Source organism: Macaca fascicularis, chromosome 3, assembly GCF_037993035.2.
Source record: "Macaca fascicularis isolate 582-1 chromosome 3, T2T-MFA8v1.1".
In the NCBI taxonomy this organism is placed as follows: Eukaryota; Metazoa; Chordata; class Mammalia; order Primates; family Cercopithecidae; genus Macaca; species Macaca fascicularis.
This window is the reverse complement of record NC_088377.1, coordinates 75,469,834-75,494,407: the sequence shown is the minus strand read 5'-3', so window position 1 is coordinate 75,494,407 and position 24,574 is coordinate 75,469,834. Positions and strand designations below refer to the sequence as shown.

Sequence of the window (24,574 nt, the reverse complement as noted above, 5' to 3'; positions counted from 1 at the left end):
TTGCTTCATTTTTTTCTTTCCTTCTTTCTTTTTTTCTTTCTTTTCTTTTCTTTTTTTTTCTTTTTTTTTTTTTTTTTGCAGATTCTTCCTTCTAGTTGATCTCCAACACCTGAAGCCCTTCTCAAAGACGTTGATATAATCAAGATTTACCCTGCCACAATCGATCTATCACTGCCCACATGCCCTGCATCTTCAGTTCGGTGCTAGAAGTCCTAAGGAGGTTCTCCTGAGGGTATTTTCCACTCGCTTACTAAGCAATGTTTTAAAAATAATTACTGGTTCTTTGCTCAATTTGCTTAAACTGTTCTGTATTGGGAGAGTTTCCTTATATTTCCTGAAATGTTTCCAGTGCTGATATGGATTCTTCTATATTATCATATTCCTAGTTCAGATCTTTGGTGAAGGTAGGCTTCTGTCAGGGATGGTTATATCAACAAAGATGCTTTAGAGAATATGTTTAGAGTGTTACAATGGCTACGATGACAGTTAGCCTTTTGTTTTATCCTTTCACCTATTGGAATGCTTTTATGGGTCACTGGCCACTTCAACTGGGCCTGAGTTTACTTCAAAGCAGGGAAGCTTTGGGTTTGTGATGGAGTTGACTGTTGAAAAGGGGTTTGGTCCACCAGTCGGGTTTGGTCCACCAGTCGGTCACTTCTTATCTTAAAATTACTTCATTCTAGAGGCAAAAGCTCTCATTCTGACTTTTACAAAACACCCTTTCCTCAGACCAGTTCTACTGAATTCTCCTGACAGACCTGAGCAGAGCCTCAGCTGTATGGCATCTTTCTTTGGATAACAGGCGTGTGGATAACGTGTCTCCATCTGATGCGGGAGAATTGCAGGTCCTCAGCCTGACAGCGCACCTGCTCCATGGCATAAGCCGCATTGAGTGTGGGTCGCCAGCAACATCCACTTCTCCATCTGTTCTTGGCAGGAGAAGTCCTATAGTAGCTGCAGGAATTTTGGGGAGGACCTTCAAATGTGTCTCTATTGTTGGGAAAGTTTCTTTACAATCAGAGAAGTAAAGACAGTTCAGGGTCATTTTCACATGTGTTCACATTAGTGGCCTTCCTAACACTAAACCCACAAGCCCAAGTCCTAGTTGTGAAGCTGAAGCTCCTTGACCTAATAGTTCCTACACTTCTGCAAACCTTCCAAGGTTATCAGCTGGAAGGGATAGGTCATTGTTGCCAACTGTGGCCAGAAGGTGCAAGATGCCTTGGCACAGCAGACTGCCTGACATTCTACATGCCCTTCTGACTCAGTCCCAAACCAGCAAAACTGCGAAATGGAACTCCATGCAGCTATTGGTGCAGAATTGGCAAAATAAACTGTGCAATACAGGTGCCAAATCAAAATGTGTAGAAAAAATACACTGGATTAATTCTAGGTTAACTCATGTAGAAAGGGTTCAAAGTCTGCAAAGGATGGTGAAATAGGAGTAATTCTCTGTGTTAAAAGAGAAATATTTGCATGAATGATTGATGTAATTTGTGATCATAAGAAAGAGCCTACACCTGACAGATAAAGTTGAAACTGTCCTTCTTGTGTTCATAGTCAGTCACATTTTTCTGGTTTTGAAGTGTTAATTTTGATAGTTTTAATGTATCAGAAAATTATCTTTTAATTGAAATTTTCAGATTTATTAGCATACATTTGCACATAGTGTTCTTATAACTATTTCCCACATGATGTAGATTATATTCACTTCCTCATTTGTAATTTTCACAAATTCTTCTTATTCTGTATTTTCTAATGTTCATGTTTTTACTTCTCCATTTATTTTGCAGACAATTGTCCATTACATATATTTTAAAAGTCAACTTTCATAATTACTAAGTCTGTTGTTTTCTTTATCTAATTATCTATTTCTTATTTAATTATACATAATTAAATCCTCTCTTTTTTAAAACTATTGCTTTTTATACATTATGGCATTTAATGAAATATGTTAGTTTCTTTTTTAAATAAATTACTTCTGCCTGTAAAGTTATCAAGGCTTTGAACAGATATTTCAAAGAAGAAGATATACAAATGGCAAATACGGACATGAGAAACTGTTCAAAATCATTAGTAGTCATCAAGAAAATACCAGTGAAAATCACAATCAGGTATCACAACCCACATATTAGGACTGCTAAAATAAAAGAACGGTTACTGGAACTCTTGAGTATTACCAGTGGCAGTAAAAATGGAATAACCACTATGGAAGAAGGCTTGCAGCTTTGTACTAAACTAAACATACATCTACCCTGGGTCCCAACAATTTCACTCCTAGAAAGAAAAACGTGTAATCACAAAAGACTTGTATATAAATGTTCATAGCAACACTAGTCATAATAGGCAAAAACTGGAAGCAGCCCAGGTGTCCATCAGCAGGATTGGATAAACAAACTTTGAGGTATTCATTGCTTCAACAGCCAGTATGTAGCATTGAGAAGGAAATAAAAAGATCCCATGTAGTAACATGTTGCCTTACAAAAAAAAAAAAAAAAGAAAAGAAAAAGGAGTATATTTTGTATGATTCCATTTACAAGAAGTTCTAAAGTAAACAAATTAATCTACAACAAAAAACCAAAGTCAGAGCCTTTGCAGTGGTGCAACAGGTGTGGTGGAAAGTGACCGGGATGTGATGTGACCCCAGTCATTGCTTTTGGCAGGGTGAGGGAGAAAGGGGAAATGAAATAGGTTGGAGCGTTCTGCTTTAACGAGGTCAACCCTCAGGAAAAACTGTCTTACTAGAGGCCTAACCTGCAGGGGTGTTTTTGTTTGTTTGTTTGTTTGTTTGTTTGTTTTCTGAGACAAGGTCTTGCTCTGTCATGCAGGCCAGAGTGCAATGGCCCAATCACAGCTCACTGCAGCCTTGACCTCCTGGGCTCAAGCAATCTTCCCACCTCAGCCTCCCAAGTAGCTGGGACTACAGGCAGGTGCCACCACGCCCGGCTTATTTTTATATTTTTTGTAAAGATGGTGTTTCACCATGTTGCTCAGGCTGGTCCTGAATTCCTGGGCTCAACTGATCTGCCCCTGTCAGCCTCCCAAAGTACTGGGACTCTAGGTGTGAGTCACCACCCCCCGCCTGCTGGGTTTTTATCAGAGCCTAACCAACCTGGGGAAAGAGAAATACACAACTCCAGCCCACTCTAGCAGTCTCTTTCTCACCTGGAAAAACTGAGAAGCACTTGTAAGTTCACAGGCCAAGGACACAGGCTTACCAGGGACTGAGGCCTACTCACAAGACTCTAGAATGCTTTTCCTCACCCCACACGTTACCACTGCATAACTAAAGGACTATTTGCAGCAATTCCTTTTACCTGGGACATTACGTCCCACTATCAAGAAAAAGTTACAAGACATACTACAACATAAAAACACAGTTTGAGGAGACAGAGCAAGCATCAGAACCAGAGTCAGATATGGCAGGGATGTTGGAATGATCCAGCCAGGAATTTAAAACAACTGTGATTAACACGTTAAGGGCCCTGATGGATACAGCACATGTCATGCAAGAACAGATGGGCTTTGTAAGAAGGGAGGTGAAAATTCTGAGCAAGAACTAAACAGAAATACTAAAGGCCAAACTTAATATAAAAGAAATCAAGAATGCCTTTGCTAGGTTTACCAGTAAACTGAATATGGCTGAGGAAAGAATCTCTGAGCTTGAAGATTCTTCAGTAGAAACTGCCAAAACTGAAAAAGCAAAGATGAAAAGACAGAAAAGTGTCAGAAGAGAATATCAAAGGCCTGTACAGCTAGAAAAGCTATTACATATATGTAAATGGAATATCAGAATCAAAAGACAGAGAGAGGAACAGAAACAATAGGGGTTAAGTATTTTCTCAAATTGATGTCAAACACCAAACTATAGATACAGGAAATTCAGAGAACACCGTCAGGAGAAACTCCAAAAAACTACACCAATGCATATTATTTTCAAACTACAGAAAATCAAAAATAAAGAAAAAATTCTGAAAGAACACAGAAGGACAAAAAAGCATTTTACCTATAAAAGAGCAAATGTAAGAATTGGATCCAACTTCTCAGAAACCAAGCCACAAAGAAAATGAAGTCAAATATTTCAAATGTTGAGATAAAAAATCACAAACCCAGAATTCTGTATGTTGTGAGGTTACCCTTCAAAAATGAAGAAAAAATGAAGGCTTTTTCAGACAAACAAAAAATTGAGGGAATTTGTTGCCAGTAACTCTGTTGCAAGAAATGTTAAAAGAAATTGTTTAGAGAGAAGGAAAATGATAAAGATCAGAAATTCAGAACTACATAAAAAATGGAAGAGGATCAGAGAAGAAATAAGTGAAGGTGAAATAAAACCTTTCATTTTTCTTATTCTTAATTGATCTAACAGCAACAATTATTTGATTATGTATGCTTATATATACGTGTGTATATATGCATGCTTATGTATACACAAGTATATATACATCAGTATACATAACCAAATAATTGTTGGAAGAATTAGGACTATTTTGTTATTATAAGGTATTCACACTACGAGTAGAGCAGCATAGTGTTACTCGAGAGTGGACTGGGATTAGTTGTAAATGTACATTGCAAACTCTAGGGCTACACTAAGAAAAGTAAAACAAGAAGTATAATTCACATGCTAATAAAGAACAGAGAATGAAATCAAACAATAAGCATGGTTTTATTGGTTATTATTACGCATAATGTAGAAAGGTTCTAAACACTGTTCAAAATAATCCGAAATATTTAAAAGACATGATTTAACAAAATAATACATAAGCTCTTGTAAATTCTATTTAGAAAGATCAAAAAATTGTAAGAGTGTCTCGATGCATTGTTTTTTCTTAATTCTAGAAAGGTTTAAAAGTGTGCTATTCAGAAAAAAAAGGCACATCAAAGGATGCGAACATACTTTTAAATGGCTAAACCAAGTTTGTAATGTGACAAGAATTAAAATATGTTTACTAATTTTTAAAATCCAAATCGTAATGGACAATAGCCTTAGAAAACTGGCTGAAATACTTTCGAAATGTTCAGAGGTTAGAAAAATATAGTCAAATTTTTAAAAAGTTTAAAAGTGAGTTAAAGCAATTCTGTTACATATAAAATAAAGGTAAGTTATAAATACAGCATGGGGCAAATATAAATTTTAAATAAATGTACCATTAACCTAAAAGCAAATTGCCTTTAAGTGAATGAGTTTTAAGCAAAACAGTTTGCTCCTAGTTTGAACACAACAGGAATTCGGTAAAGTTTGCAGAATTTTAGTAAATGGTACAGAATGATTTGGGGTGAAATTTTTTCTGTTATTATTATTATAAGAAAAATGTAACATTATTCAAATTCATTTATATCTTAATTTCATAATTGTAGTACCTAAAGTTGTGAGATTTTATTCAGCAATGTTCATTAAATAGGGTTTTTCTGAAATGCCAATTGAAACAATGATAATTACTATTGCTACATAGCAGAATTCAGCAATTAGCCTAAACAATAGCTTTGCAGCAAATAGATTGCTACAAGACTAAGTTCAATATAAGAAAAATATTTCGGCATCTGGATAAGATGTTAGAACATACAAGTTTTTACAAAGTGATTTTTAGATTTTGGTAAGACTGTGATTGGGCAGGGAAATGGCATGGAGTGAAAGCAGATGGGCAAAGATTTAGGAATGCAACTATAATAAAACTCACCCTGTTATGTTCAATAGTATACATAATAAAAATATAGTAGGAGCCCAAGGAAAGGAGAAAAATATTCTAATATTAATTATGGCTAAATAGTTGGAATGTCTTGAATGCTATGCTGAAGAATCTGAACAATTTTATAAAGTAGGAAAATTTGAAATATAAAAGCTTTTGAGCAAAAAGCATGAGATTTAATTCACATTTTGGTTTCTACATAAAGAAAGGGAGCGGAGAAATTAGAGGGTAGTAGATTAAATACTTTGTAAAATAATTCAGGAAAGAGATAATAAAAACTTAAACTTATGGAGGAAGAGGAAGATAATTTTTATTAATGTATACCAAGTAAAATGAAATATGCTCAAAATGTTATCTTAGAGTAACAAAAACATGAGGGAGGAAAGACAAATGACAAAATCTGATAGGCTTTCACTATAAAACAATACTGAGTAAAAATGTAATAAACAACATCTCAAATGTATTGCCAAGTCCTCAAAAAATGAAAATTCCCAGCATCCAAAAATATCGAAGAGGCTGAAAATATACTGCTGAATGGATGCTGATGCTACAGTTGCCCTAGGCCTCTGCTGATCTTGGAACAACCAGGGTTGGCTTAATAGCTGCAGAGGTCAGGAAACAAATATTTTAACTATGCAAATGAGGTACGAACCCTGAGAATCTCCTGACAATTTGGACGCTTTCACTCAGTGAAACAGTCAACCTAAAAATATCTTCCCAAGAGGCACACAGATGTTGGCGAAATTTGTCTACTCTGTGTAAAAAATAAAAATTCTTCCTCTCTAAAACTTTCTCACTATAGACTTGCCCCACGTGAATCTGAAATCCAGATTATGTTGCTTGTGTGATCAAGGGAAACGTACACTACAAAATTAGCCTGAAGTGCCGCATTTTAAGTCCTTGCGCACTTGGCAAAAACAAAATCAAGTCCTTTTTGCAGTACATGATTTCACCTTGCCAGTACAGAATACCCAGATTGCCACAGATAAAATCCTGCACAATATAAATCCATAATCAAGAGTTACCAACTACAGGAGGAAAAAAGCCACAATAATATCTTTAGTGTAAATGACTGACACCCTGAAATTTTATGCAGAGCTGTGCAATGCGTTAAGAAAGAGGGCAAAGTGTTGCTGAGAAGAATGTATATTCTGTTGATTTGGGGTGGAGAGTTCTGTAGATGTCTATTAGGTCTGCTTGTTGCAGAGCTGAGTTCAGGTCCTGGATATCCTTGTTAACCTTCTGTGTCGTTGATCTGTTTAATATTGACAGTGGGGTGTTAAAGTCTCCCATTATTATTGTGTGTGAGTCTAAGTCTCTTTGTACGTCTCTAAGGACTTGCTTTATGAATCTGGGTGCTCCTGTATTGGGTGCATATATATTTAGGATAGTTAGCTCTTCTTGTTGAATTGATCCCTTTACCATTATATAATGGCCTTCTTTGTCTCTTTTGATCTTTGTTGGTTTAAAGTCTGTTTTATCAGAGACTAGGATTGCTACCCCTGCTTTTTTTTGCTTTCCATTTGCATGGTAGGTCTTCCTCCATCCCTTTATTTTGAGCCTATGTGTTTTGGAAGTAAAGCATGCCTCAGCAAATGTAAAATAACAGAAATCACAACAAACTGTCTCTCAGACCACAGTGCAATCAAATTAGAACTCAGGATTAAGAAACTCACTCAAACTACATGGAAACTGAACAACCTGCTCCTGAATGACTACTGGGTAAATAACGAAATGAAGGCAGAAATAAAGATGTTCTTTGAAACCAATGAGAACAAAGACACAACATACCAGGATCTCTGGGACACATTTAAAGCAGTGTGTAGAGGGAAATTTATAGCACTAAATGCCCACAAGAGAAAGCAGGAAAGATCTAAAATTGACACCCTAATATCACAGTTAAAAGAACTAGAGAAGCAAGAGCAAACACATTCAAAAGTTAGCATAAGGCAAGAAATAACTAAGATCAGAGCAGAACTGAAGGAGATCAAGACACAAAAAACCCTTAAAAAAAATCAATGAATCCAGAAGCTGATTTTTTGAAAAGATCAACAAAATTGACAGACGGCTAGCAAAACTAATAAAGAAGAAAAGAGAGAAGAATCAAAAAGACACAATAAAAATAATAAAGAGGATATCACCACCAATCCCATAGAAATACAAACTACCATCAGAGAATACTATAAACACCTCTATGCAAATAAACTGGAAAATCTAGAAGAAATGGATGAATTCCTGGACACAGACACCCTCCCAAGACTAAACCAGGAAGAAGTTGAATCTCTGAATAGACCAATAACAGGCTCAGAAATTGAGGCAATAGTTAATAGCCTACCAACCAAAAAAAGTTCAGGACCAGACGGATTCACAACCGAATTCTACCAGAGGTACAAATAGGAACTGGTACCATTCCTTCTGAAATTATTCCAATCAATAGAAAAAGAGAGAATCCTCCCTAACTCATTTTATGAGGCCATTATCATCCTGATACGAAAGCCTGGCAGAGACACACACACACACAAAAGAGAATTTTAGACCAATATCCCTGATGAACATTGATGCAAAAATCCTCAGCAAATACTGGCAAACCGAATCCAGCAGCACATCAAAAAGCTTATCCACCATGATCAAGTCGGCTTCATCCCTGGGATGCAAGGTTCGTTCAATAAATCAATAAACGTAATCCATCACATAAGCAGAACCACATGATTATCTCAATAGATGCAGAAAAGGCCTTCAACAAAATTCACCAGCCCTTCATGCTGAAAACTCTCAATAAACTAGGTGTTGATGGAAAATATCTCAAAATAGTATGAGTTATTTATGACAAACTCACAGCCAATATCATACTGAACAGGAAAAAACTGGAAACATTCCCTTTGAAAACTGGCACAAGACAGGGATGCCCTCTCTCACCACTGCTATTCAACATACTGTTGGAAGTTCTGGCCAGGGCAATCAGGCAAGAGAAAGAAATAAAAGGTATTCAATTAGGAAAAGAGGAAGTCAAATTGTCCCTGTTTGCAGATGACATGATTTTATATTTAGAAAACCCCATCGTCTCAGCCCAAAATCTCCTTAAGCTGATAAGAAACTTTAGCAAAGTCTCAGGACACAAAATCAATGTGCAAAAATCACAAGCATTCCTATACACCAATGCCAGACAAACAGAGAGCCAATTCATGAGTGAATTCCCATTCACAACTGCTACAAAGAGAATAAGATACCTAGGAATCCAACTTACAAAGGATGTGAAGGAACTCTTCAAGGAGAACTACAAACCACTGCTCAAGGAAATAAAAGAGGACACAAACAAATGGAAGAATATTCCATGCTCATGGGTAGGAAGAATCAATATGGTGAAAATGGCCATACTGCCCAAGGTAATTTATAGATTCAATGCCATCCCCATCAAGGTATCAATGACTTTCTTCACAGAACTGGAAAAAACTAAACTTCATATGGAACCAAAAAAGAGCCCGTATTGCCAAGACAATCCTAAGCAAAAAGAACAAAGCTGGAGGCATCACACTACCTGACTTCAAACTATACTACAAGGCTACAGTAACCAAAACAGCATGGTACTTGTACCAAAACAGAGATATAGACCAATGGAACAGAACAGAGGCCTCAGAAATAACAACACACATCTACAGCTGTCTGATCTTTGACAAACCTGACAAAAACAAGAAATGGGGAAAGGATTCCCTATTAATAAATGGTGCTGGGAAAACTGGCTAGCCATACGTAGAAAGCTAAAACTGGATCCCTTCCTTACACCTTATACAAAAATTAATTCAAGATGGATTAAAGACTTAAATGTTACACCCAAAACCACAAAAACCCTAGAAGAAAATCTAGGCAATACCACTCAGGACATAGGCATGGGCAAGGTCATGACTAAAACACCAACAGCAATGGCAACAAAAGCCAAAATAGACAAATGGGATCTATCTAAACTAAAGAGCTTCTGCACAGCAAAAGAAACTACCCTCAGAGTGAACAGACAACCTACAGAATGGGAGAAAATTTTTGCAATCTACCCATTTAACAAAGGGCTAATATCCAGAATCTACAAAGAACTTAAACAAATTTACAAGAAAAAAACAACCCCATCACAAAGTGGGCAAAGGGTATGAGCAGACACTTCTCAAAAGAAGACATTTATACAGCTAATAGACACATGAAAAAATGCTCATCATCACTGGTCATCAGAGAAATGCAAATCAAAACCACAATGAGATATCATCTCACATCAGTTAGAATGGTGATCATTAAAAAGTCAGGGAACAACAGATGCTGGAGAGGATGTGGAGAAACAGGAATGCTTTTACACTGTTGGTGGGAGTGTAAACTAGTTCAACCATTGTAGATGACAGTGTGGCAATTCCTCCAGGATCTAGAACTAGAAATACCATTCGACCCAGCCATCCCATTACTGGGTATATACCCAAAGGATTATAAATCATGCTACTATAAAGACACATGCACATGTATGTTTATTGTGGCACTATTCACAGTAGCAAAAACTTGGAACCAACCCAAATGTCCATCAATGATAGACTGGATTAAGAAAATGTGGCACACATACACCGTGGAATACTATGCAGCCATAAAAAGGATGAGTTCATGTCCTTGGCAGGGACATGGTTGAAGCTGGAAACCATCATTCTGAGCAAATTATCACAAGGACAGAAAACCAAACAATGAGAACACTTGGACACAGGGCAGGGAACATCACACATGGGGGCCTGTCATGGGTTGGGGGAGCAGGGGGAGGCATAGCATTAGAAGAAATACCTAGTGTAAATGACGAGTTAATGGGTGCAGCAAACCAACATGGCATATGTATACCTATGTAACAAACTTGCACGTTCTGCACATGTACCCTGGAACTTAAAGTATAATAATAATTTTAAAAAAGAAAGAGGGCAAAGTAAACGCATTTTCAAATAAAACCTGAGTTTCCACTAACAGACCCAATTTATTAAAGGAATTTTAAAATATGTAGTTTATTAAGGAAAAGGATATCCTTAAGTGATCTCAATTCTTAGGATGGACTGACATACAAGAGGTAATGGCATGCAAAGAAATTAGAAAGGGAGGGACAGAGCAGGATGATGGACCAAAGGCCTACACCATTCGTTCCTCCACAGTAACACCAAATTTTAACAACTAACTACACATAAAAAGCACTATCACAAGAACGAAAGATCAGGTGAGCAATCTCAATACCTGATTTTAACTTCATATCAGAGAAAGGGACATTGAAGAGGGCAGGAAAGACAGCCTCCACACATGGATGCTCTCCATCCCTTGTTCCCTACTGCTGGGAAATCTATGCACTTAGGGAAGGGAGGGCACAGTGATTGTGAAGTTTTGCAATGAACTCGCTGCTGCCTTGTCACAGTGGAAAGCAGAACAAGGCTGTACTCAACTGTCATCTGCCTATGGAGGAAGCAGCTGGACCAGCCCTAGCCAGAGAGGAATCACCCATCCCAGTGATCAGAGCTTGAGTTCCAGCAAGCCTTACCGCCGTGGGCTGAGTGCTCTGGGACCCTAAGTAAACTTGAGGGGCAGTCTAGGCCACAAGGACTGCAATTTCTAGGCAAGTCCTAGCGCTGAGTAGGGCTCAGGGCCAGTGGACTGGAGGGGCATGTGACCTACTGAGACACCAGCCTGGGTGCCTAAGGGAGTGTTGCACAGTATGGAGAAATCTGTGTGTTGGGAGAGGGACAGCACAGTGACTGGAGGACCTCACTTTGAACTCAGTGCTGCCCTGGCACAGCAGAGACCTGGCAGGATTCATCACTTGCTGACTAAAGAGCCCCTCCGCCCTCAGCCCTGAGTAACCAACAGTGATACCAGGTAGTACACCATGGGCCTAGGGCTCTGAGACTTGCTGGCTTCAGGGGTGACCCAGCACATTCACAGCTGTGGTGACTATGGTGAAAGACTCTTTCTGTTTGAGAAAAGTAAGGGGGAAAACAAAGGGAACTCAGTCTTGCACCTTAGGTCCCAGCTCAGCCACAATGGGGTAGAGCACCAAGCAGGCTCTTGGGGTCCCTGAGTCCAGGCCAAGGCTGTTGATCAACATTTCTGGAACTGCCTTGGGCCAAACAGGAGCCGGTGGCCTTGAAGGGTGAGTCCCAGGTCTGGCAGCATTCACCACAAGCTGATTGAAGAGAACCTGGGCCTTAAGTGAACAATGGTGGTGGCCTGGCAGAACCCCACATGGATCAGTGGTTGTGGTGGCCACAGAAAGAAGCTCTACTGCCTATGGAAAAGGGAGAGAAGAGTCAGAAAGACTTTGTCTTCTTGTGTGGGTGCCAGCTTACCCACAGTAGAATCTAGATAAATTTCTAAGGTTTTTGACTTCAATTCCTGGTTCCCAGACAGCATCTCCAGACCCACCCAGGGCTTGGGGGAACTTGCTGCTCAGAAGGAGACAAAGTCCTGGCTGGCTTTGCCACCTGCTGATCATAGATCCCTAGGGCCTTGAGTGAACTTAGGTGGTAGCCAGGTAGTGGTTACAGTGGACCTTGGGTGAGACCCAATGCTGTGCTTGGCTGTTCAGGTAAACACAGTCCTAGTGGTGGTGACCACAGGGGTTCTTGTGTTCCTCCACCCCCAGTTCCAGGAGGCTTAGCAAAGAGAGACTTTGTTTGGGAGAAGGTAAGGGAAAAGAACAAGAGTTTCTGCCTGGTAATCCAGATAATTATTCCAGATCTTGTCCAAGACCACCAAGGTGGTACCTCTCTGAGCCTGCAAGAACCACAGCGTTACTGGGTTTGGGGCCCATGTCTCTTTGAATACCTGGAAAGCCTTCCCAAGAAGTGTGGGGATAAACAAACAAGCCTAGACAGTGAAGACTGCAATAAAGGTCTAACTCTTAGATGCCCTGGCACCAACTAACATCTACAAGCATCAATACCATGCAGGAAAAAAAGAAAAAAGACCTACGAAATCAACCAAACAAAGCCCCAAGGATTAATCCTGAATAAAGAGAGATATGTGACCTTTGAGACAGAAAATTCAAAATAGCGGTGCTGATGAAACCCAAAGAAATTCAAAACAACATAGAGGATGAATTCAGAATTCTATCAGACAAACTTAGCAAAGAGATTAAAGTTATTTTTAAAAATTGAGCAGAAATTCTGGAGTTGAAAAATGTAACTGACATACTGAGGAATGCATCAGAGTGCCTTACTACCAGAATTGATGAAGCAGAAGAAAGAATTAATGAGCTTAAAGACAGGCTACTTGAAAATACACAGACAAGACAAAAGAAAAAAGAAAATAGAGAAGACAAAAAAACAATGAAGCATGCTTACAAGATCTAGAAAATGGCCTCAAAAGGGCAAATCTAAGAGTTATTCACCTTAAAGAGGAGAGAGAGAGAGATAGGGACAGAAAGTTTATTCAAGGGGATAATGATAGAGAACTTCCCAAACCTAGAGAAATATATCAATATTCAAGTATGAGAAGGTTGTAGAACACCAAGCAGATTTAATCCAAAAAAGACTACTTGAAAACATTTAATAAAGTCTGCAAAGATCAAGGATAAAGAATGGATCTTAAAAGTAGCAAGAGAAAAGAAGCAAATAATGTACAACTGAGCTTCAACACTTCTGGCAGCAGACTTTTCAGTCGAAATTTTACAGGCCAGGAGAGAATGGCATGATATATTTAAAGTGCTGAAGGAGAAACACTTTTTACCCTAGAATAGTATCTGGCAAAAAAAAAAAAAAAAAAATCCTTCAAACCTGAAGGAGAAATAAAGATCTTTCCAGACCAAAAAAACGCTGAGGGATTTTATTAACACTAGACCTGTCCTACAAGAAATGCTAAAGGGATTTCTTCAATCAGCAAATGACCTTAACGAGCAATAAGAAATTATCTGGAGGTACAAAACTCACTGGTAATAGCACACAAAAACACAGAATATAATAATACTCTAACTGTGGTGTGTAAAATACTCTTATCTTAAAGACTAAATGATGAATAGATCAAAAATAGTAATTACAACAACTTTTCAAGATGTAGACAGTACAATAAGACACAAAGAGAAACCATAAAATGTTAAAAAGTGGGTGGATGAAGTTGAAGTGTAGAATTTTTATTCGTTTTATTTTTGCTTGTTTGCTTGTTTATGCAATTAGTGTTGTCATCAGTTTCAAATAATCGGTTATAAGATAGTTTTTCAAACTTCATGGTAGCCTCAAATTGAAAAACACACAATGGGCACACAAAATATAAAAAGCAAAAAATTAAATCATACCACCAACAAAAATCAACTCCACTAAAAGGAAGACGGGAAGGAACAAAAAACAAGACCAGAAAACAAATAACAAAATGGCAAAAGCAAGTCCTTACTTATTAATAATAATATTGAATGCAAACAGACTAAAATTTCCAATCAAAAGACATACAGTGGTTGAATAAACACAATAGCAAGACCCATGACTGTTGCCTATAAGAAACACACCTCATCTATAAAGATATACATAGAGTGAAAATAAAAGGATGAAAAAAGATATTATGTGACAATGGAAGCAAAAAAAGGAAAGGAGTAGCTATACTTATGTCAGACAAAATAGATTTCAAGACAAAAACTATAATAAGAGACACAGAAGGTTATTGTATAATAATAAATCAGTCAATTCAGAAACAGAATGTAACAGTTGTAAACATATATGCACCCAACACTGGAGCACCCAGGCATATAAAGCAAATAATATTAGAGCTAAAGAGACAGATAGACTTCAATACAATAAAAGCTGCAGACTTCAACACTGCACTTTCAGCATTGGACAGATATTCCAGACACAAAATCAACAAAGAAACATCAGACTTAATCTGTACTATAGAACAAATGAACTTAATATATATTTACAGAAGATTTCATCCAGTGGCCACAGAATACACATTCTTCTCCTCAACACATAGCTCATTCTCAAGAATAGACCATATGTTAGGTTACAAAACAAGTCTTAAAACATTCAAAAAAATTGAAACACTATCACGCATATTCTCTGACCACAGTTGAATAAAACTAGAAATCAATAACAACAGGAATTCTGGAAACTATATAAACACATGGAAATTAAACAGTATGGCCCAGAATGATCAATGAGTCAATGAAGAAATCAGAAGGAAAATGAAAATTTTATTGAAACAAATGATAAGGAAACACAGCATGCCAAAACCTATGGAATGCAGCAAAAACAGGGAAATTTATAGCTGTAAAAGCCTTCATCAAGAAAGAAAGAAAACTTCAAATAAATAACCTAAGAATGTATCTTAAACAATTAGAAAGACAAGAGCAAACCAAACCCAAAATTAGAAGTAGAAAAAAATAATAAAGATCAGCACAGAAATAAATAAATTTGAAATTAAGAAAACAATACAAGAGATCAATGAAATGAAAATTTAGTTTTTTGAAACAATAAATAAAATTGACAAATCTTTAGCCAGACTAAGAAAAAAAGAGATCAGGGCCAAATACATAAAATAAGAGTTGAAAAAAATAGAGACATTAGAACTGATACCACAGAAATTCAAAGGATCATTAGTAGCTATTATGAGCAACTGTATGCCAACAAATTGGAAAATCTAGAGGAAATGGGTATATTCCTAGACATATACAATCTACCAAGGTTAAACCATAAAGAAATCCAAAACCCAAACAGACCATTAACAAGCAATGAGATCAAAGCTGTAATAAAAAGTCTCTCAGTAAAGAAAAGTCTGGGAACCTGATGGCTTCACAGCAGAATTCTACCAAACATTTAAAGAACCAATACCAATCCTACTCAAACTATTCTAAAAAGTAGAGGAGGAGGAAATACTTCCAAACTCCTTCTATGAGGCCAAAACCAAACAAAGACATCAAAAAAAGAAAACTACAGGACACTATCTCTGTTGAATATTGATGCAAAAAGTCTTAGCAAAATACTAGCTAACTGAATTAAACAATACATTAGAAAGAATATTCATTATGACTACATGGGATTTATCCCAGGGATATAAGAACACTTTAACATATGCAAATAAATCAATGTCGTACATCATATCAATAGAATGGAGGACAAAAACCATGTGATCATTTTAATTGGTGTTGTAATTGACAAAATTCAACACTCCTTCATGATAAAAATCCTCAAAAAACAGGCATAGAAAGAACATACCTTAACATAATAAAAGACTTACATGACAGACCCACAGCTAGTATCACACTGAATGAGGAAAAACTGAAAGCCTTTCCTCCAAGATCTGGAACACAACAGTGATGCCCACTTTCACCACTGTTATCCAACATAGTACTGGCAGTCCTAGCTAGAGCAATCAGACAAGAGAAGGACATAAAGGGCATCTAAATTGGAAAGGAAGAAGTCAAATTATCCTAGTTTGCAGATGATATGACCTGAAATTTGGAAAAACCTATAGACTCCAAAAAAAGTATATAACTGATAAACAAATTCAGAAAAGTTGCAGAGTTGGAAAAATAAAAGACATTAGAACTGATACCACAGAAACCAACATGCAAAAATCAGTAGCATTTCTATATTCCAACAGTGAACAGTCTAGAAAAGAAATCAAAAAAGTAATTCCATTTACAAATAACAGCAAATAAAATTAAATACCTAGGAATCAAAAAGAAGTGAAAGATCTCTGCAACGAAACTATAAAGCACTGATGAAAGAAACTGAAGAGGATACAAAAAAATGTAAAGGTATTTCACGTTCATGGATTGGAAGAATCAATATTGTTAAAACGTCTATACTACTCAAAGTAATCTACAAATTCAATGCCATCCCTATAAAAATACCAATGACATTCTTCACAGAAATAGAGCAATCTTAAAATTTATGTAGAACCACAAAACATCCAGAATAGCCAAAGCAAAAAGAACAAAACAGGAGGAATCACATCACCTGACTTCAAGTTATACTACAGAGCTACAGTAACCAAAACAGCATGGTACTGGAATAAAAACAGAAGCATAAATCAATGGAACAGAACAGATAACCCAGAAACAAATCCACACATCTCAAGTGAACTGTTTTTGACAAAGGTGCCAAGAACATACATTGGGGAAAGGACAGTCTCTTCAATACATGGTGCTGGGAAAACTGGATATCCAAATGCAGAAGAATGAAACTTGACTCATATTTCTAACCATATTCAAAAAAATCAAATCAAAATGGATGAAAGAGTTAAATCTAAGACCTCAAACTATGAAATTACTTCAAGAAAACACTGAAGAAATTCTCCAGGATATTGGCCTGGGCAAAAATTTCTTGAGTAATATCCTACAAGCACAGACAACTAAAGCAAAAATGAATAGATGGGATCACATCAAGTTTAAAAGCTTCTGCACAGCAAAGCAAATGTCAACAAAGTGAAGAGCCAACCCACAGAAGGGGAGGAAATACTTGCAAACTAACCATCTGACAAAAAATTTATAACCAGAATATATAAGGAGCTCAAACAACCCTACAGGAAAAAAAAAAAAAAAAAAATCGGATTTAAAAATAGGCAAAAGATCTGAACAGACATTCCTTAAAAGAAGACATATAAATGGAAGCAGGCATATGAAAAGGAGATGAACATCAGTAATCATCAGAAAAATGCAAATCAAAACTACAATGAGATATCATCTCACCGCAGTTAAAATGGCTTTTATCCAAAAGATGGTCAATAACGAATGCTGATGAGGGTGTGGAAAAAAGGGAAACCTCAGACACTGTTGATGAGAATGTAAATTATTACAGTCACTACGGAGAACAGTTTGGAGGTTCCTCAAAATACTCAAAATAGAGCTGCCATACGACCCAGCAATCTCACTGCTTGGTGTACACCCAAAAGGAAGGAAAACAGTGTATGGAAGAGATTATCTGCACTTCCGTGATTGTTCATTGCAGCACTGTTCACAGTGGTTGAGATTTGAAAGCAACCTAAGTGTCCATCAACAGACAAATGGATAAAGAAAATGTGGTACATGTACACAACAGGGTACTGTGCCGACATAAAAAGAATGAAATTTTGTCATTTACAACAGCATAGGTGGAACTGGAGGTCATTATGTTAAGTGAAAAAAGGCAGACTTGGAAAGACAGATTTCGCAAGTTCTCACTTATTTGTGGGTGCTAAATATCAAAGCAATTGAACTCATGCAGATAGAGAGTAGAAGGATGATTACCAGAGGCTGGGAAGAGTAGTGGGGGATGAAGGAGGGAAGTAAGGATGGTTAATGGATACAAAACATATACGTATAATTAGAATGAATAAGACAGTATTTGATAGCTCAACAGAGTGACTATAGTCAACAATACTTTAATTGTACATTAAAAAATAACTTGGGTCTGCCCGAGGGAGCCCGAGTGGCCTGCATTACTGAGCCCGGCACCACGGCGAGAGCTGGGAGAGTGGGGAGGGACGGGGCCGCAGCTGGTGGCGGGGAGGGGGGCGTGGTGAGCAGGTCGCGGGCTCAGGGTTTCGGGGAGTGTGTGTCGGCGAGGGCGGGGGAAGGTGGCTGAAGGGACGCGCCGCTCGGTGAGCGCGCCGGGGAAGAGAGGCAAGCAGAGAGTGGAGGAGGAGGAGGCGGCGGCGGCGGCGGCAGCGGCGGCGGCGGCGGGAGCGCTCCCCGGGAATGTCTCTCCTGCAGCCACCGCCAGGGCCGCTGCCATTGAGGTGGAGGAGGAGACTGAGGAGACCAACCTTGTTAGGAAGATGATCCCTATGATCTTGAAGATGTTTCTGCACAGAAATGAGGGAAACACAAAGAACCAAATACAGTTCTGAAACTTGGGATCTGTATTTTGAGATGATTTTATTTTCAGAATGAGAAGCATATCTGGTTACCTTTATGAATGTAGAAACATGAGAGGAGAGTTATGATGGCAAAAAACAAAGAGCCTCGTCCCCCATCCTATACTATCAGTGTAGTTGGACTCTCTGGGACTGAAAAAGACAAAGGTAACTGTGGGGTTGGAAAGTCTTATTTGTCCAATAGATTTGTACGCGCAAAAGCAGATGAATATTATCCAGAGCATACTTCTGTGCTTAGCCCCGTTGACTTCGGAGGAGAGTAGTAAACAACGATCACTTTTTGTACTACTGGGGTGACATAACATAAAATGGTGAAGACGGAGTAGAATGCAAAATTCACGTCATTTAACAGAGTTCATTGATGACCAGGCTTTCTTGTCTCATCGGAGTACGAATTTGCAACCATATTTAAAACGTGCAGCTGCATCTGAATTGTAGTCAGCAGGAAAACTAATGTACATTTGCACTGATCAGCTAGGCTTAGAACAAGACTTTGAACAGAAGCAAATGCCGGAAGGGAAGCTCAATGTAGATGGATTTTTATTACGCATTGATGTAAGTCAGGGATGCAATAGGAAGTTTGATGATCAACTTAAATTTGCGAATAACCTTTTTGTCCAGTTATCAAAATCAAAAATACCTGTAATAATAGCAGCAACTAAATGTGATGAATGCATGGATCATTATCTTAGAGAAGTTCAGGCATTTGCTTCAAACAAAAAGAACCTTCTTTTAGTGGAAATATCAACAGGATTTAATGTCAACATTGAAACACGTTTCACGGCACTGGTACAAATGTTGGATAAAACTCGTAGCAAGCCTAAAATTATTCCCTATTTGGATGCTTATAAAACACAGAGACAACTTGCTGTCAGAGCAACAGGTAAGTCTGAAAAACTTGGGCAGACTGTGAGAGATTATCATGCAACTTGGAAAACTATTAGTAATAAATTAAAAAATCATCCTGATTATGAAGAATACATCAACTTAGAGGGAACAAGAAAGGCCAGAAATACATTCTCAAAACATAAAAAACAACTTAAACGAAACATATAAGAAAAAGGAGAGAAGAGTATATAAATACTTTACCAAGAGCTTTTAACACTCTTTTGCCAAATCTAGAAGAGATTGAACATTTGAATTGGTCAGAAGCTCTGAAGTTAATGGAAAAGAGAGCAGATTTCCAGTTATGTTTTGTGGTGCTAGAATAAACACCTTTGGATGAAACTGACCATAGAGACAAAATTAATGATAGGTAGATTCCATTTGACCTCGTGAGCACTTTAGAAGCTGAAAAACTCTCAGAACCATGTACAACATCTAATATCCGAGAAGAGGAAGGTAGAAATGAAGGAAAAATTCAAAAAGACTTTGGAAAAAATTCAATTTATTTCACCTGGACAGCCGTGGGAGGAAGTTATGTGTTTTGTTATGGAGGATGAAGCCTTCAAATATATCACTGAGGCTGATAGCAATATGGTAGGCATCAGTGAGAAATGGTTGAAAAAGCCAAAGAAGAGTTTCAATAATTGCTTTTTGAGCATTCTGAACTTTTTTATGATTTAGATCTTAATGCAACACCTAGTTCAGATAAAAAGCGTGAAATTCATACTGTTCTGAGTGAAGAACCTGGATATAAAGCTTTACAGAAACTTGCACCTGATAGGGACTCTCTTCTGCCTAAGCATATAGGATTTGTTTATCATTCCACTAAAGAAACATGTCTTAGTGGTCAAAATTGTACAGACATTAAAGTGGAGCAGTTACTTGCTCGTAGTCTTTTACAGTTGGATCATGGCCGCTTAAGATTATATCACGATAGTACCAATATAGATAAAGTTAACCTTTTTATTTTAGGGAAGGTCGACCTTGCCCAAGAGCTAGCAAATGAGATAAAGCACAGTCCTCTGAAGATGAGTATGCCTTAGATGGAAAATTTATGAACTTGATCTTCGGCCAGTTCGCCTTACTTTTTGAGTCAGTTATGGACTGCCACCTTTAAACCACATGGGTGCTTCTGTGTATTTAATTCCATTGAGTCATTGAGTTTTATTGGGTAATTTATTGGGAAAATAAGAACTGAAGCTTATCAGATCAGAAAAGATAAATAAATGGCTAATCTTCCATTTACATTAATTCTGGCTAATCAGAGACATTCCATTAGTAAGAATCTACCAATTCTCAGGCACCAAGGGCAGCAGTTGGCAAACAAGTTACAATGTCCTTTTGTAGATGTACCTGCTGGTACATATGCTTGTAAATTTGATGAAACCCAAATAAAGCAAGCTCTAAGAGTACTGGAGTCAGGTAAACACAATTTGGATGTGGTGAGCCCAGTTCCTGCCAATAAGGACATATCAGAAGTTGACTTGAGAATTGTCATGTGTGCCATGTGTGGAGATCCATTTAGTGTGGATCTTATTCTTTCACCCTTCTTTGATTCTCATTCTTGCAGTGCTGCTCAAGCTGGACAGAATAATTCCCTAATGCTTGATAAAATCATTGATTAAAAAAGGAGGCTAATACAGATCACAATATTATCATACCACTCTTCAATTGGAGTAAGAAAAGATGAACTAGTTCAAGGATATATATTAGTTTACTCTGCAAAACGGAAAACCGCGATGGGAATGTTTTGAGCATTTCTATCAGAAGTTCAAGACACCATTCCTGTACAGCTGGTAGCAGTTACTGACAGCCAAGCAGATTTTTTTTTTGAAAATGAGGCTATCAAAGAGTTAACGACTGAAGGAGAACACATTGCAACTGAGATCACTGCTAAATTTACAGCATTGTATTCTTTATCTCAGTATCATCGGCAAACTGAGATCTTTATTCTGTTTTTTAGTGATGTTCTAGAGAAAAAACATATGATAGAAAATTCTTATTTGTCTGATAATGCAAGGGAATCAACCCACCAAAGTGAAGATGTTTTTCTACCATCTCCCAGAGACTGTTTTCCCTATAACAACTACCCTGATTCAGATGATGACACAGAAGCACCACCTCCTTATAGTCCAACTGGGGATGATGTACAGTTGCTTCCAACACCTAGTGACTGTTCCAGATAAAGATTAGATTTGGAAGGAAATGAATGTCCTATTCATAGTACCCCAAACTGTCATGACCATGAACGCAACCACAAAGTGCCTCCACCTATTAAATCTACTTCAGTTGTACCTCAGACAAATGTGAAAAAAAATGGATCCAAACCTTTTAAAAACAAGCGAAGCTGGTATTGGTAAAAATCCAAGAAAGCAGACTTCCCCGGTGCCTTTGGCACATCCTGAAGATATGGATCCTTCAGATAACTATGCGGAACCCATTGATAAAATTTTCAAACAGAAGGGCTATTCTGATGAGATTTATGTTGTCCCAGATGATAGTCAAAATTGCATTAAAATTCAAAACTCATGTGTAAATAACACCCAAGGACATGAAGAAAATGGATTTTCTGATAGAACCTCAAAAAATCATGGGGAACGGAGGCCTTCAAAATACAAATATAAATCTAAAACTTTGTTTAGTAAAGCCAAGTCATGTTATAGAAGAACACATTCAGATGCCAGTGATGATGAGGCTTTCACCACTTCTTTTTTTTTTTTTTTTTTTTTTTTTGAGACGGAGTCTCACTCTGTCGCCCAGGCTGGAGTGCAGTGGCCGGATCTCAGCTCACTGCAAGCTTCGCCTCCCGGGTTCACGCCATTCTCCTGCCTCAGCCTCCCGAGTAGCTGGGACTACAGGCGTCCGCCACATCGCCCGGCTAGTTTTTTTTTTTTATATTTTTTAGTAGAGACGGGGTTTCACCATGTTAGCCAGGATGGTCTCGATCTCCTGACCTCGTGATCCACCCGTCTCGGCCTCCCAAAGTGCTGGGATTACAGGCTTGAGCCACCGCGCCCGGCTCACCACTTCTAAAACAAAAAGAAAAGGAAGACATCATGGAAGTGAAGAAGATCCACTTCTTTCTCCTGTTGAAACAAGGTGATATTGATAATCCTGAAATCACTTCTGACCAGGAGTTAGATGATAAGAAGATGAAGAAGAAAACACGCAAAGTGAAAGAAGATAAAAAGCAGAAAAAGAAAACTAAGAACTTCAATCCACCAACACGTAGAAATCGGGCAAGTGATTACTTTGGGATGCCCTTCCAGGATCTGGTTACAGCTGAGAAACCCATACCAGTATTTGTTGAGAAACATGTGGAATTTATTGAAGATACAGGGTTATGTACCGAAGGACTCTACCGTGTTAGCGGGAACAAAACTGACCAAAACAATATTCAAAAGCAGTTTGATCAAGATCATAATATCAATCTAGTGTCAATGGAAATAAAAGTAAATGCTAAAGCTGGAGCCCTTACAGCTTTCTTTGCAGATCTGCCAGATCCTTTAATACCATATTCTCTTCATCCAGAGCTATTGGAAGCAGCAAAAATCCTGGATAAAACAGAACGTCCTCACGCCTTAAAGAAATTGTTAAGAAATTTCATTCTGTAAACTATGATGAATTCAGATACATGATAACACATCTAAACAGGGTCAGTCAGCAAAATAAAATCAACCTAATGACAGCAGACAACTTATCCATATGTTTTTGGTCAACCTTGATGAGACCTGATGTTGAAAATTGAGAGTTTCTGTCTACTACTAAGATTCATCAACCTGTTGTTGAAACATTCATTCAATAGTGTCAATTTTTCTTTTACAATGGAGAAATTGTAGAAACAACAAACACTGTGGCTCCTCCACCACCTTCAAACCCAGGACAGTTGGTGGAACCAACGGTACCACTTCAGTTGCTGCCACCATTGCAACCTCAGCTGATACAACCATAATTACAAATGGAACCTCTTGGTATTACATGAGTAGGAAGTGATCGCAAACAGGCTGGATTTGCACAAAAAGCAAATCTAGACGTGCATGTTTCAGGGTTCAGTAGTATACTTCATGTTTCATACAGATAATTCACATTCAAAATGACATTTTCTCTTTGAACTAGATGGTATTCCTTATTTACTTACATTACAAATCTAAGACCATGTGATAAGCATAACTGGAGAGGTTTATTTTGTTTTTATAAACAAAAATAGCTATAAAATACAAAGCTGCTGCTGCATGCAACCTTACTGCAATCAGTATATCATTCCTGTGGCAATTTCTGTCACATTATATTGTGAATAAAATTTTTCTATAGAAATTTAATGATTTAAAAACTCACCTATATGAAACATTTAATGCTTTTCAGTCTGCTTTTTGACTGATTTTGTTATTTGATGTGCTAATTTGGGCAACTTAATTTACATTCTGGCAGTCAGTGAAGATAACTAAAAGCCTAGTTAAGTATTTTATAATTTCAGGCTACTGAGGCCATGTTTGGGATGTTGTTTGAAAGAAAGAAGAAATACACTGACATATTTCACATGTCTGTACCTTCATTTTTACTTCCAAGTAAACCTGTGGATGATTCGATGAGGGATAAATGAACCTGTTTCTTTTACACACATACCAAGGACATGCTTGTGACTAAGGTGAGTTGATAATATTGTGCAAAGGATAGTTGTCACCAACTCATTTCTTTATGGTCCATAATGAAATAAACATTTCGTATACTGTTAATTCTGTAAACAGATGCATGTTCAAAAGATCTATGATGGTCTTGTAATCTTAATATATTTTAGATATTTTAATTTTTTCCCTCTTGGGGAATACATTTAGTACAGTGTAGAAAATACTTCATAACATTTGCATTAGTATTATATAACTTTTCATACATAAACATGAAATTTGTTGCAGAAAATTCTTTAAACCAAACATTTAAATCTAGGACTTCAATTTAATTTCTTCCTTGTATCTATTTTTATGTGGCCCTTAAAAACATATCCAAAAAACCAATAAAAATACTTTGGCTACTGACAAACTCTTTGGAGTGTTTATATTACAAATTTGTATTCATGTTCTTTTCTGTGATGTGTTGTCCTAAAATCCAAGATGGCTTTTGCACCATTTTTAAGCCATTTTTTTTCCTTTGATGTTGGTACCAGAATTACTATA

General features: G+C 37.5%; 1 pseudogene; it reads left to right on the top strand.

Moving 5' to 3' along the window:
* Positions 1-18,416: 18,416 nt before the first annotated feature.
* LOC102139970 (rho GTPase-activating protein 5 pseudogene) lies at positions 18,417-23,388 on the top strand (annotated as a pseudogene).
* Positions 23,389-24,574: the final 1,186 nt, after the last annotated feature.